The sequence below is a fragment of the Lolium rigidum genome, chromosome 6, assembly GCF_022539505.1.
Source record: "Lolium rigidum isolate FL_2022 chromosome 6, APGP_CSIRO_Lrig_0.1, whole genome shotgun sequence".
NCBI classification, from domain to species: Eukaryota; Viridiplantae; Streptophyta; class Magnoliopsida; order Poales; family Poaceae; genus Lolium; species Lolium rigidum.
Genome location: NC_061513.1, coordinates 304,745,880 through 304,760,823, shown reverse-complemented (window position 1 = coordinate 304,760,823; position 14,944 = coordinate 304,745,880).

The window sequence follows — 14,944 nt, the reverse complement described above, 5'->3', positions numbered from 1 at the left end:
GTTCTTTGCAAACAACTACGGCAAAATGTGGTGTTCTGTGCAAAACAAAACTCAAATTGTGGTTTTGTGCAACCTTAGCTCCAACAAGTGGTGCAAAGTGCTATTCCCTCGTTGTTTCGTGGCCACCATTTGCGCGAAACATTTTCTCCTTCTTTTGTCCACCATGCCCAACTGGCAACTGCGCGGGGTACCCATTCGCCCAGCACCCCAGCATGCATGCAGGGCCGCTGAACTAGCAGGCATGTTTCACATGCACCCTTGTCATGCATGCAAAGCATGTGGGCTGTTGGATATGCTAGCTAGTTGCAAGTGTAAAAGTATTTTGGGTGCACATTTAAATAAAATGGTTTATCCAAAACTTTAGAGCATCTCTAGTTGTGTCCCCAAACGGTGTGTCCGGTTAAAGCGTCGGATCGGTCGTTCGGGACATGACACCTTGGTGTCGCGCTTGAGGGACGTCCCTCTCCATCCACGTTCCCAAACCCGACCCCTAAACAATTTTCTATTAAAAATTAACGTATCTAACGGTATAATAGGCGCACCTCCATGGGGAGCTCACAACGATTTGAGATTCTTGGCCGTGAGATCTTCCATGTTGTTGCATCTCAATTCATTTTTGTTACCTCAGCGTATAAAAGAGCCAGCAAGCAGTGAAACCCTAGCCGTCGCCCACCCAATCGGTTGTCTCTTCTCATCCCCAATCCCGATCCCACCTTCTCCTCCAATCCCCTCGCTTCCTCCTCTCCCAATCCGGATCCCACCTTTTCCTCCAGCGGCCGGCAGTGCCTCTCCGCCTCGATGGTTTCTCGTGGCCTCCATTGCTCTCTCGTCCTCTCCCCATTTCCTTTCTCGTCCTCCATGCTCGCCCCTGCCCGGCTCATGCACAGAAGGAGGAGAGGGTTGAGAGAAAGAGGGAGGACAGAGAGGGAGAAGGAGCAGAGAAGGACTCATTTTTATTTGCTGTAATTGGGCGTACTCATCTAGATTGTTTCTAATGCACAGCACCCCTATCTCGAGATGGTCTTGAGTCAGGTAACCATCCTCTTTTTTCGGATTATTAATCTTGTTCTTTTTTGCTCTCCAGGTTGCTTTTCTGTGAAAAAGTTGGTGTTTCTATCATCCTCTTTTAACCACATGATCTTGGATCTCTGTTTCCAAAAGATCTCTCCACTGTGTAGAAGCTCATCCAAGTCACTTTCTATCTTTTTCTATTTTGTTTCCGTTCTGATATTTTCTACATCTTCCGGGTCTTTCTAAATCTCTTCTTAATTTTTCAATTCTTCTAGGGATGAATCCCACTATCTTCTTGCTCCAGTCTTGCAAGTTTTCTTTTGCTCTCCAGTCTTGCTCCACTTTTGCAAGATTATTGACACGAGGCTGACCTTTCCAAGAGGTTTGGATTTCCTCCTGGAGCGAGCACTCCCTTTCCTAGTGAACTTCGTACCTGACCCAAATGCTTTACAAAGAAATCTTGCAAGGTGTTGGTCCGGTCAGGGCAGGCAACGACTGTATCAAGCCTGGCCCTAACGTTTTCAGGGCCTTCCTATTTGCTGTCATAAGTCCAAGAAAGTCCAGAATAGCCAAGGTCAAAGAGATTGCAGAAGGAAAGCATTTCCCTCAACTCAGCCATCTGCTTTTCTCCTCTTTCTCTTCTAGAGAAGTGCTCTCATTGTCACATGACTTCATTGAAGTCTCCCAACATAAGCCATAGACCATTTTGCATAGGTTTCATTTTGTTTAGCAAATCCCACATCAGATATCTCTGATGCCTACGAGGCTCACCATAAATAAAGGTACTCCTCCATTTCATATTATTTTGTTGATCATGGATCATTACATCAATAATTCTGCTATTTATTTTAAACAGCTCTACCTCTATATACTCGCCCCAGAATAATGCGACACCACCAAATTTTCCTTCTTCAATAAATGAAACACAATGCTTAAGGCCTAATCTCCAACGAAAAATATCTTAGAGCATCTCGAGCCGCGTCCCCAAAGCGTCCCCCAAAGGGATTTTGTGCGCCGGACAAAAAAATGTCCCCAGCCGCGTGCCCCAGAGGCCCTTTTTGTCCGGCACGGCCCAATATGGTGTCCGGCGCCCCGAGCCCGTCCCCGCTACACAGGGGGTGCTCCGGGCACGCCGAACACAATGAAATGTGAGGCCGGAAGTGGCGGGGCCGACGCGTTAGCGACTCACGAACGAAGCATCACAGCTTTGCCTTAATGGCGATGGAGGGGCAGTCGAGACATCTCGTCGGCACTGCGCAGCTTTCAAGCATCGTCGGCGTGCGCACACCACCGCATGTTCCCGTTGCTTCTAGCCTCTTCCCGCGCTATCTTCCCGCCTCTTTTGGCGACGCCGGCATCTAAAAAAGGTTTCCCCCGCTCAATGGTAGCCACCACAGCCACCGACACCCCTTTCTCAGCCGCAAGCACGGCCCTCGTCACATAAACACCACTGTTCAATGATGAACCGCCCCGGCACCGGCCAGTTCCCTCCACCACCGTCTCCAACACCACCTCCACCACCACCTCCAACACCTCAAGCACCGCAGTTCGACATCGACTCGGAAGCTGCGGAGAACAAGGCGTGGGAGGAGGCGGCGCTGGCGGACACCATAGCGGCGATCGACGCCGCCACGACATAAGAGGCGCGGCAGCACCGGGCGAAGGAGATGGGCGAGCGGCGGCCTGGAGAGCGGCAGCGCCTGCTCATGGAGCGGGATCTCTAGTATCGTGGGCGGCGGAAGGCGATCAAGCAGCGGCGGCTAGAGACGGCGGAGCATCAGCAACGGGAGGCAGCGCAGGACCGTCAGCAGTGGGAGGCGGCACTGGCGGCAACGGCGGTGGCTTGGGGGGCGCGAGCGCATGCGTTGGCGGCGCAAATGTAGTAGGAGGAGGTGGTAGAGGAGGAGGAGGACGACGGCGATGACTTCAAGTGGTCTAACAATGACGGGCCGCACCCGGACAAGGCGGCGGATAAGCAATGAGCGCTCGTCGAGTCCTTCGAGTCGGAGAAGAAGCTCCGAGTAGGAGGAGGTGGTTGAGGAGGAGGAGGAGGACGACGGCGATGACTTCAAGTAGTCCGACAACGACGGGCCGCACCCGGACGAGGCGGCGGATAAGCAACGAGCGCTCGTCGAGTCCTTCGAGTCGGAGAAGAAGCTCCAGTACGACGCCCGTGCCCGCGAAGACGCCTAGATTCACCGAGCCGTCGAGCTCTCCCTCCAGGCGGCGCAACATGGGAGGGCGGGCAACGGCGCGTTCATGGAGCACCGGCGTCTTCTCGTCACCCTCCGTAGGGAGAGGCGGCGCGTGGAGCAGCTGCGGCGGAGTGGTGGCGACGACGGGGCGGGGCCATCGAACGCACCGTCGGGTGGCCAGTAGGATAGGGTTAGATAAATTCTAGCCATTTTCATTCAAACTTGTAATATATAATCAAATTTGAATGGAATTCTTTATTTTCGTGCACTTTTATTTATTTAGGGGTGTGTTTGGGGGACGCGGCTAGGGAGCGACGTCCCCCAAACGCGGCACGAAGAAAACGCGTATCCCAAAGGCTTGATCCGGCGCTCTTTGGAGGACGCTTTGAGGGACGCGGCTGGAGATACTCTAAGATAGCTTTAATATGGCGAGTTTCAGAGAGGAAAAGCAGCTGGGGTCGATGAGCGCACAAAAGACGCTCCAGTTCCTGAACTATCCGGGGTTGCCCAAGCTCCTCGTCGTCTTCGGGTACTATCCCACTTTCGGGCGGATAAGGGTAGCACCTTGCAACAGTAGTGCCCTGCTAAGTTACCAAGAGATCTAAAGTTAAAAATAATGCATCGGGTGACAATGGAATTACCTTGGCCGGCAAGTTATGAGCATCGTAAGGATCCACAAAGGATTCCAGTGGGATGGTGAGTCCAGCGTGGATATAACTATTATGAGCATCATAATGGAATAACCAAGGACGGCGTAAGCCTTGACTATGATCCCTCTTAAACACCTGTTTTAGCTAGCTTATCTTCCCCTGGTTATAAAGTTCAGGACGGCGTAAGCCTGCCGGAGTCCCGTTCAAAAATAATAATAATGTTACGATAAGAGAGTAAAATTGGCAGAACAACTTGTCCGAGAGGAAAAACCTGGGTCTACAATAATTCTTAGAAAATAGTGACACTAGTAATTTTGGAATTCTATAAGTATAACCCATTACACATGAGTAGTGACATTTTTTTTCTTCTTTCGAATCAAAATAATAAGGGCAGTGTTATGATAACCGTGTAAAATTTGCACTTGAATTACCTAAGAGTGACATTCAAGCAAACCAATCATAAGAGTTCTCTTCCATTAGCTTCTCTATTCTCTCCTCATCAGTTGAACTTTATTAGAAAAGCGAATACAGAATCAGTACAGTGCACTAATGACATTTTTTTTCCTTTTAAAACAATAGAGTTATGATAAAGCGAGTAAAATGATCGAATCAACTTGTCTAAGATAAATAACTTGGATCTACAATAATTCTTAGAAAATAGTGTGACACTAGTAATTTTGGAATGCTATAAGTACAATCCATTAAGCGATTTGATTCGAGCCGTGAATCGGGGCCAACCTAACACCACGGGCACAATGTGATTATAGACATGACCCTCGAACTGGTTTGTCACCTCTTCCAATGCCCCAGTCTCGAGACCAACCGTGTACATGCAGCGGATACCACCGTCCATGAGGAGCATCCTACCGCTCCTCTCTCCCAAGCAAACACATGAGGGGTGTCGAAGCTTCGGTTTACCTCGGGCAGTTTTAGCTCAATCGCCCTAGTGCGGAGCCAGAGCCGGTCTACATAGCAATACATACTTTGTTAAGCTTGGAAGAGCCAGCCTCATTTGGTGCTTTTGAACCTTGCAAAATTATGCTTTGGAATCTTGGAAAATATTATTATCCAGGGTTGTATATACATATTTTAAAACTCTAAGGCAATTGTGGAAAAACTACCCCATGATTTACTGTTATGTAAAGTGAGATGGTGATTGATGCAATATCTCCAATGTCATGGGCTATGTGAGCCTCTACGTTGAATTCCTCGAGTTGGACAAAACACTGGCGTGTTGCGGCCAGTGACATGGTATTCGAGTTGCCCAATATGTAGAACAAGAATGATGTAATGGTGAAAGAGATTAAACTAAGGGCCTAATGGGAAAAGCGAAGTGATACATATGTGACATATGCATACTTTTCGTGCTTTTGTGATTCTATATTTTATGAGAGAGATAGGGGAGGTATAGCTTGCTCCGGTGCTCCCCCTAAACGAAGTTGAAGGGTCATACTTGTTTTTTGTTGTTGTGTTGGGTTCGTCGAAACCCATATCCAGTCTATGTATACATGTATGTATTGATAAGTGTACGTCGCGTAAGAAAAAAAAAGAGGTCACGTGACCGGTTAACATTCTCATCCGCCTAAGTATCGTCCCACGTCGTGTATGCCTTGTTTTGAAACCCTAGTGGCGGCACATCAACCATCGTGATGAGTGGTAGGGTTCTTCCTCTGCTGGGATCTGCCGCCGGAGGACGGAATCGCTACGCGCGCCGGTCGTCTCCGCCATCGCCGACGACAACGTCCTTTTATAGGACCTTTCTATTTCGGTACACGCACGGGAACCGTAGATACATAAAAAATGAGGTATAACCAACGAAAAAAATAGTGCGCTATTTCGACGTTATAGCAGCGCTATAGCGTATTTGAAAAGTGAGCGCTACGCTATGTACATTTTGCTCGCTATGACGCTAATCACACTATTAGCTGCGCTATGTGCGCTATAACACAACACGGGCCATACGGACCTGTACATGGTTGTACGGACGGTTACACTAAAATTACGATCGTGCCTCCACTTATGAACAGGTATGGAAATATCTCCATCGTTGTTGTGTTTGACGTACCCAAAATTTTACAAGGGAAGAGCACCGGAGCAGAAGTAGAGAAAGATGGTGCAATGTGAAATACCTGTGTCCTTCTATGGTGCTAATTAAAGAGCATGATTTTAGTTTGAACAAAGACCCAAACCTCATGCTCGTATGGATGTTTTTTGACAATGCGTCTTTGTTCACATGTCCACCTCACCGGCAATAATCACGTGCATTATATCATGTATCATTGTATCATGTGTAACGAGTAAGAAATTTGAAAATCACGGCCATTCAACTAGTCATAGGGCACTAGTAGAAAAAAGGCCTTCCATCCCAACTCATTAGTTTTCAAATACTTTGGTCTAGGACTAATGGGGTCTTTAGTCCCGGTTCACAGAATCGAGACTAATGGTCCGGCCGGGACTAAAGGGTAGACCCTTTAGTCCCGGTTATAGCGTTATGGCAGGCTGCGGCCGGCGCAGGCCTCTTTAGTCCCAGTTGGTGGTAACAACCGGGACTAAAGGTCTACCCTTTAGTCCCGGTTGGTGTCCCCAACCGGGACTAAAGTTTTTTTTAGTTTTTTACTCCCCACGCACCCTTCACCCCCCCCTCCCGGGAATATAAAAGCAGGAAGTTTTTTGTTTTTGCTATAAATTACGGATTTTATATTTTTCTATTTTTCAAAATATTAAAATTAATAATTGCATCCTGCATAAAGATTACTATTACTTTTAACTAATTTTTAGATTTTCAAATTGTTAAGTTTTAGGTTTGGCAAAAAAAATATTTAAAAAATTAAAAATAATAAAAATTTAAAAGTTAATGCTTATTTAGTTATTCAAGGTTATATTACATCATTACTTTTGTTTATTAAAAGAATTATTTAAAATTCAAAAAATAAAGAAATATGACATCGACCAACATGTTAATAGGATTGATATGATAGCGCGCGAAACACTTGGATGCGGGACGGGATGAAACTCGAAAGTTAAGCGTGCTAGTGCTGGAGTAGTGGGAGGATGGGTGACCGAGTGGGAAGTTTGACCACGAGTAAGTAATTTGACTAGAGATAGAGACTAAACTTTGCAAATAACGAAATAATAGAAATTCTGAAAAAATAGAAAAAAAAGAGTGGAAAAAGTAGAAAAAATAAAATAATTTTTTTGACATGGAGGCATTTTCGACCCGACGCACGCAACCCACGTGGATGGGCCTTTAGTCTCGACATTTCTTTCTAATCGACATTTTTTTCTTCTTTCGAATCAAAATAATAAGGGCAGTGTTATGATAACTGAGTAAAATTGGCACTTGAATTCAATCAATCCAATCATCAGATTTCTGTTGCATTATCTTCTCCGTTTCTCTCCTTGTCAGTTGAACTTTATTACAAATGAATACAAAATAAGTATGGTGCACTAGTGACATGTTTTTATCCTTTTGAAACAATAGTGTTACGATAAGCGAGTAAAATTAGCAGAACAACTTGTCCTAGAGGTAGAACATGGGTCTACAATAATTCTTAGAAAATAGTGACACTAACTAGTAATTTTGGAATGCTATAAGTAGAGTTCAGTAAGCGATTTGAGCAGGGAATCGGGGCCAACCTAACTCCACGGGCACGATGCGATTATAGACATGACCCTGGAACTGGTTTGTCACCTCTTCCAATGCCCCGGTCTCGAGATCAACCATGTACACGCAACGGCTACCACCGTCCATGACGAGCAACCTGCCGCTCCTCCCTCCCAAGCATACGCATGTGGGGTGTTGGAGCTTCGGGTTTACCTCGAATAGCTTCAGCTCAATCACCCTAGTGCAGAGCCAGAGCCAGTCCACATAGCAAGGTGCACTCTGCTGCTGCTCCCCGTCAGCCTCTCGCCGTGTCCACATCTCCAACCGGCACCCTTCACTACAATATCGGCAGAGTGTCAAGAGGGTACCGTTTGCTGCGGTGGTAAGACGGTCCACGTTAGAGATGCCATCCCAGGAGTCAAGATACAGCTGCATTGCGTTCTCCATGTGGTTGCCATCCAGATTGAGCCGCGTCACGGGGGTCGGGGTCAGGAGCTTGGTTATCCTGACGTGCCCCGTCTCGACGTTGATGTTGAGGACGTGGAAGTGTGACATGCTGGAGAACAACCAGTGCGCGTGGCCTCGGCAGACGACGCCTTCTGCGTGCATAAGGGACCATGGTTTGGGCTCTGGGTTGTTGAAGGAGTTTGCATGCGTGCTCCAGGCATGCTGCTTGTTGTCGGGTGCGAAAACATGGAGGTTGTAGCTCGTATTGTTGTGCTTGTCCTGGCCGAAAATCAGCACTCTGAAGGCCGGCGGCGCCTTGCCTCCATCGTCGGAGTAGTTGCCGCTTGGTAGGATGGCATAGCCGTAAGAGGTGGCGTAGTGGGCAAAACGGCAGCCGCAGTCCAGCTCGGGCAGCACGTGGCAGGTGCCGGCGAGCAGATCGCACACGGCGAAGAGGGCGGCGTGGGGTTTTGAGCCGTGGTCGCCGGAAACCAGGCGCAGCAGGAGGATGCTGCCCCGCGAGGCCAGCGGCACGGCGCTGTCGAGAGAGTCCGGGGCGTCGCGGATGAAGGAGCTGAGATGGCGGTACGGAGGAGGAGAAGTACCCGCCGATCTGCCGCCGGTGGGAACGAAGGATAGAGGCACGCCGGCGTCCATGGGACCCGTCCCCGGTAGCCATGTGACGTGGCACTGCCCAGCGAAGAAGCCGAGGAGGGAGGACGGCCACCGGCGACGGAGGAAGGAGGAGCCGGCCACTAGGCGGCGCCAGCGCTTGCAGGTGGCGGCGCAGCGGAAGAGGGCCAACGCGTCCCCGTCGTCGTGGAGGCGCTGGAGGATCCCGTCGTGGACGATCTCATCCGGGAGGTATGCCATGGATCAATCGGCTTAGCCAGTTAGCCGGCCAGCCTCTGCCCGGCCCGTCGCGCGGCTACGATTAGCGCTGGATCGATCGTTTTCATCACGACGAATTTTGATATATAATAAAAAGGGGCGGATGATTCTCAAAAAAAAAAAAATCACGACGAATAGATAGGCGTGTATACGAGATTACGAGTACAGTACAAAATTAGGTTAAGTAGTTAAGTAGGACACGTACATAGATGTTTTGATTGCAACAATTACGAGTTAAGTTCTTTTTTTTCGAGATGGAAGTTATCCGATCATGCACGATTAGTACAGTAGCTTGTCACATTTTTTACTCGGTTTGCCCTGGCTGATAAACCAACGTGGACTACATTAGGTTCGTACCTTGGCGCGAGAGCAGGTTATATGATATAAATAAAACTGTTAAAAAACTAAGCTTATCTTAGCAAAAAAAAAAGTCAAGCACCTAAGCTAATCAAGATGTTATATTTAAGGGAAAATCTATGTAGAAGCGCCGCACAAACTCAAAACTGTGCGACGGTAGGTTTTAGATGTTTTTTCCTATAGGAACCGTAACATGCATGCATGTAGTAATCTGATGCTGATATCATCGCATTAATTACTAGATTCGAAAATTGAAAATGATTTATCTTCTAAACCATTAATCCGATTAGTGATTCGTTTTCACCACGAAATTCGTCCCGACGAGGGCTTCAAAACTAGATCACATATTGTTATGTTTCGATGAATTTTTTTTATTGGTTCAGTTGCCAGATTATGTTAACACGGTTGCCAGATTATCAACATACAATTGCCATAACACTTATGTGCTTATACTCCATATTTTTAGACAGTGAAATGATCTACAAAATTTAGAGAGCGAGCCTTAAAATGTGTCCAGCAACAAGGAGATGATACCATGCAACAAAAAACATGTATCATGCATTTTGCATCGATGTAGAATAGCGTAATAAAATTGGTAAATACGTTATTTCAATCCGACAATAAAGTAGCGAATAAATATGACAAACACGTCACAATATCTAGCAACTGTCGGCATCTAGTCATGCATAACCCAACAAATATGTGACGATCTTGTAAATATCGATAAACAATTTTTTTAGTCTGGCAGCTAAGAATTGATAATCTGGGAAGTATGAGAGAATAATCTGGCAATTGTTGATGAAAAAAAGTTATCAAAACATATCGACATGAGATCTAGTTTCGAAGATCTTGTCGCAACTAAGCCGATTGTGAAAACAGAACATCAATTGGGTTGACGATTTATGAGATAAAACATTTCAAAATTTGAGAAGTGAGAGAATATTGCATGACATCATTGTTTGCATGCATCGGACATACTAAGGTGAGATGGCTCCACGTGAATACTAATTAGTGGCATGCATGTGAGTGTGAGGACTAATAATTGCGTACATGTGAGTGTAAGAGACTAATTAATTACGCATGCATGTGAGTAGTGGGAACTGCCGCACGAAAAATCAAATGTGCGGTGCCGCCGGGTAGTCCAATCCTATATTTAAACGTCCATTCACATGGGCTTGCACACGGGAACACTCCAATTAGTTGTAAGTTCTCACGAAATCCATTCACCTTTGGTGTTCTAGATATTGATTAGGCCAATATATATCTTGGGTGTCCATATTGTTTTTTGAGAGCGGGTGTCCATGTTGTTGGTTCATGGCCATTTGAATTTGGCAGTAGAGTTGCTTGTTCTTCGCCGTCTTGAACGTGGTCACCACCTGACGGGGAAGCCGTGTGTGCTACTAGTTTCTCGTCTGAGCAAGATGTGTTGCTCAAGTACCATGGTGAAGCAATGTCCAAGGATTCAAAGGGTTACCTTGATTCTGTCAAGGTAAGTTGTATCTGTTGAAGCTGAAGGAAGGCTCGACGTCTCCATAGAGGCAATGTCCACGGTTCTTGTGGTATCATTGCACGAGGCCATGTCTCCTTCGTGCCCAAACGTTGCAACGTCAGTTAGCTAGAATTGACCTTGGTGACACCGAGGTAGCGATAATTGTTGCTTGGTCCCTTCTTGTCACGGACAAGGATGATGTTGCAGTACAGGGATGGGTGCCTGATGAAGAAGGATGGTAAAATGAGGGCAACACTAGCGTTGCTTGTTCTGTGTGCTCGGTTTGTTCAAGCATCTTCGGTATTTTCATGTCACAAGTAGCTATGCAAGTATTAGTGTATGGATGTTCCAACTATTTGTGTATCAGCTGGTATGTTGTGTGAAGTAGTTTAATTTGTTCGGACTAATCAGCGGTCTGTTTTTATGGTACGAGCTTATAGCGCAAACAAACAGTTTGTACAACTAAAACAAGATGGGTATTGTTTGCTGGAAACCCCCATTTTTCGAAAAAGAGCACTTTATTGCTTCAAAGTTTGACGTAATACACCACTGGAAACCCCCATGTCCTCTTCTTTTGTTGTTCCTAGTCTGAGAGTTGGCTAAACGTTCTGGACCTGACTTCAGAGTCGATTCTTGAAAGCCCTCCGATAGTCCGATGGTTGCTTTTCGTGAGACTTACTTTTTTTTATTGTGGTGTTAGTTTGCTAGAGTGTATAGATTGGACTGGTACCATGTATTGTAACATAAACTTTTGTATAAGAGCTGAGGAATCATCGTACAGATTATTTGTGGTATTGGGCTGCAGCTAGATGGCTTAGACGGCTAATTGGACTGGTACACCTGATGGCGCATATTGTGCACCATGTAAACATCTCAGCTAGATGGCTTAGACGCTCAAAGATGTAAGATTCACGGTGATGCTTCTGAACTGTTACGTTTATAGTGTCATCCTCTATTCAGATAATTATTGAAACTCTCTTTGACCCTAAAAAATATCATACGGAATTTGGGAAAGCAAATGATTTGTCTCCAAGCGATTTGAGTGAGACTAGAAAATTTGGACTAGCAGACTACAAATTAATCGTTTTAGAACCCTGTGCCTAGAAAGTTCACTTCTCTTGTGAAAAAACAAGTTAACTTGTCTAAAAATTCAGAATGGGCCTAGGAAGTTCACTTCCTTCAAAATTCAGAATATTCCTCATGTTAGCAGAACGAATGATGTTACTACCATCCAAACTTGATTTGTAGAAGAATCTCAAAAATTAAATTCTTACTTTGGAGTCAAAAGAGGTCATGGGCATCGAAATTATATTGTATATACATTTGGGATTTTTCAGCATGTTGGCCATGTTAACATGTTTTCAATGGAATAAATATGCGTGCATCCGTACAAATTTCTCAAATATCTTGCACATTTTTTCGATATGGGAGCATAGCCCCGGCCTCTGCATCAATCGATGCACACAACCCTTTCATTTATTTAAAAGATGTTCAAAGTGCGTACTTATTACAATCATGCTGTATCTAAAGTCGAGACAAGAACCAACCAAACAAAGATGAAAAGTATTCAAAAACTATCCATCTTCAATTCTTCTAATATGCCGTCATCCAGTAGCCTGGAAATAACAGTCCCGAGTGATCGTCACAAGATGGTTGCATCCAGTAGCCATAATATCCTGCTGGTCCTCCGGAAGTAGGTATGCCCATACATGTATCCAATGCACCGCACGAAGAATAACCTGCAAAAAATTAGTTCCCTTCTGTTTATTAAACACAATATCATTTCTACTAGTCCATATCGACCAACAAATTGCAGAAACACCAATACGAATACGTTCTTTATCTTTTTTAGGCACTCCATTCAACCAATTACCGAACATGGACACTAATCTAGTGGTAAGATCTTAAAAAACTGTCAAAGTGACCCTCTATCGCCAATTTTACTTAACATTGTACCTATTATGTGCGAATAACTCGGGATAAATTGCGGAGAGATGCCTCATCTAGTTGATGACGGGCTTTCTATCTTGCAATATGCCGATGATACAATCCACTTTGTGGAGCATGTCCTCGAAAAGGCTAAAACCCCATAACTTACTATTTTCAACATTTCAACATTTGAACAACCTTCATGTCTAAATATTAATTTTCATAAGAGTTTGTTATTTTGGTTCGGAGAAGCTCAGGAATTTCCATTCAATACGACAAACTGATCGGCTGTGAGCAATGCCGATTCCCTCTTAGATACTTGAAAATACCTGTACATTATCTTAGACTCTCAAATACCCACTGACAAAATGTTGAGATCCATTTGGAGAAATGGATAAGCAGTTGGAAAAAGGAACTCATTCCTGTCGGATTTATATGGTATTGGCAAGGACGGCAAAAATATAAGCTGAAAGTTGATGGTAGCAGAATAAAATAGTGATACACACTCTTCAAGGGGATGGAAGGCCACAAAGAATTCTAGAATAAATCAGAACCATCACCTATTGATCTGAACTACAGTGTGTGCCCTGAAACGTTCATCTTCATAGTGCACAACCACAAAATAATGTAGCGAAATAGTGTAGCACACTTTTCTTCTTCATACTACCAGGGTTAGAAACTTTCCCCTGGGCTACGGATTCACTTCTACACGATGGTGCAGCGTGGGTAATGCTCAAAACAAGCCCGAAGTGGTCACTAGGTAATACAGGTAATTCCAGCTTGTGGATTCCCTTGCGGAGTTTCTTCTCTATCGAGTACGATAGTCCAGGTATGGCCTCCTTCCCAATCATCTCGATGGCGTGGATCTTGAAATCTGGCAGCTTGCACACGAACCGATCAACTCTCGCCTACAGCCTGGGGTCGCCGCATATCATGCCGTTAGCTTTTGTGTCGTACGTCCAGCCATCTTCACCTGGCTTCAACTCATCCCAGGCATCAACCCAGCCGCCTGGCAGAGGGAACTGCCCATCCCCGGCGACCCAGTTCATGTCTCCGCAGAATTTCACATTGCGGAAGCTGTCCAAAATCCTCACCGACTCATTCGCCTGGGCTGCTCGCTCCTTGCTGTACATCTGATCTCGACCGCAAGGGCTCTCTAGGTGGCTTGTAGCCAACACCAGCTTGGTCACGCCTCGAACGTTAGTGTCTGCCTTGCACAGCTCTGTTGTCCAGACCCGGCAGTACTCTCGCCGCTCTGATACCAATTGTTGGCCCAGCCCCACTACGCCGTCGAGTACGGTCCGACGACGATCGACGACGAAGATTTTCCGGCAAGACACGCGCACGTACACCGTTGCTTCCGTCGAGAGCACGTATTGCAAGCTAGGCTGATTGTTCCGATCGACTCAGCTAGCACTCTAACACACAACGCAACAGCAGATTTTAGATTGCCTAGTATATAATCCCATGTAATAGCTAGGTTTGTAATCGTGAGTTGAGCAATACAAAGAAAACCAAAGACCGATACGGCCCTTTGGCAATCTAAAATCTGCTGTTGCGTTGTGTGTTAGAGTGCTAGCTGAGTCGATCGGAACAATCAGCCTAGCTTGCAATACGTGCGCATCTCGACGGAAGCAGCGGTGTATGTGCGCGTGTCTTGCCGGAAACTCTTCGTCGTCGATCGTCGTCGGACCGTACTCGACGGCGTAGTGAGGCTGGGCCAACAAGCTCCCTTTCCATTACTGAGTTACCAAATGGGATGGAGTCAAAAGGATTCACATCCAATTTGCTCATCTGCACTTATTGCAATCGAGTCACATTACTGGACATCATGAATACGGGAGAAAAAAGAGACTATGGAAAGAAGTTGATATGCAAAAAACAATTCCGATAAGTCGTTTTATTCTCATAAGTAGGATCACAAATATACAATTCAAACAATTTTACACCTGGCCTCTGCATATGTACGATACACTCAGCCGCATTAAGTAAAAGTAGATATGCAAACTATATCCAGCAAAAACATGACATGAAAATCCAACTGTTTACATACTTCGTATGTTAGATGACAAGTGAAGTGATGTCGAACATATGGAAAACTAGATAACTCCATGCATATATATGCAAAAGCATGGCCATTTGCGAAATGTGCTGATTTATTTATTTTGGAAATAATTTCTTGATCGTACATATTCTTTTCAATGGCGTCATATATAAACAGATTGGTCATTGCGCATCTTGATGATCATGGATTTAACTTATCTATATCTCTTAGGGCATGTACAATGGTCTTATCTTAGTCTTATCTTAGGAATGCCACATAAGATAATTGCTGAGTTGGAGGAGAGAGAAACAAAAAAAGATCTTTGTC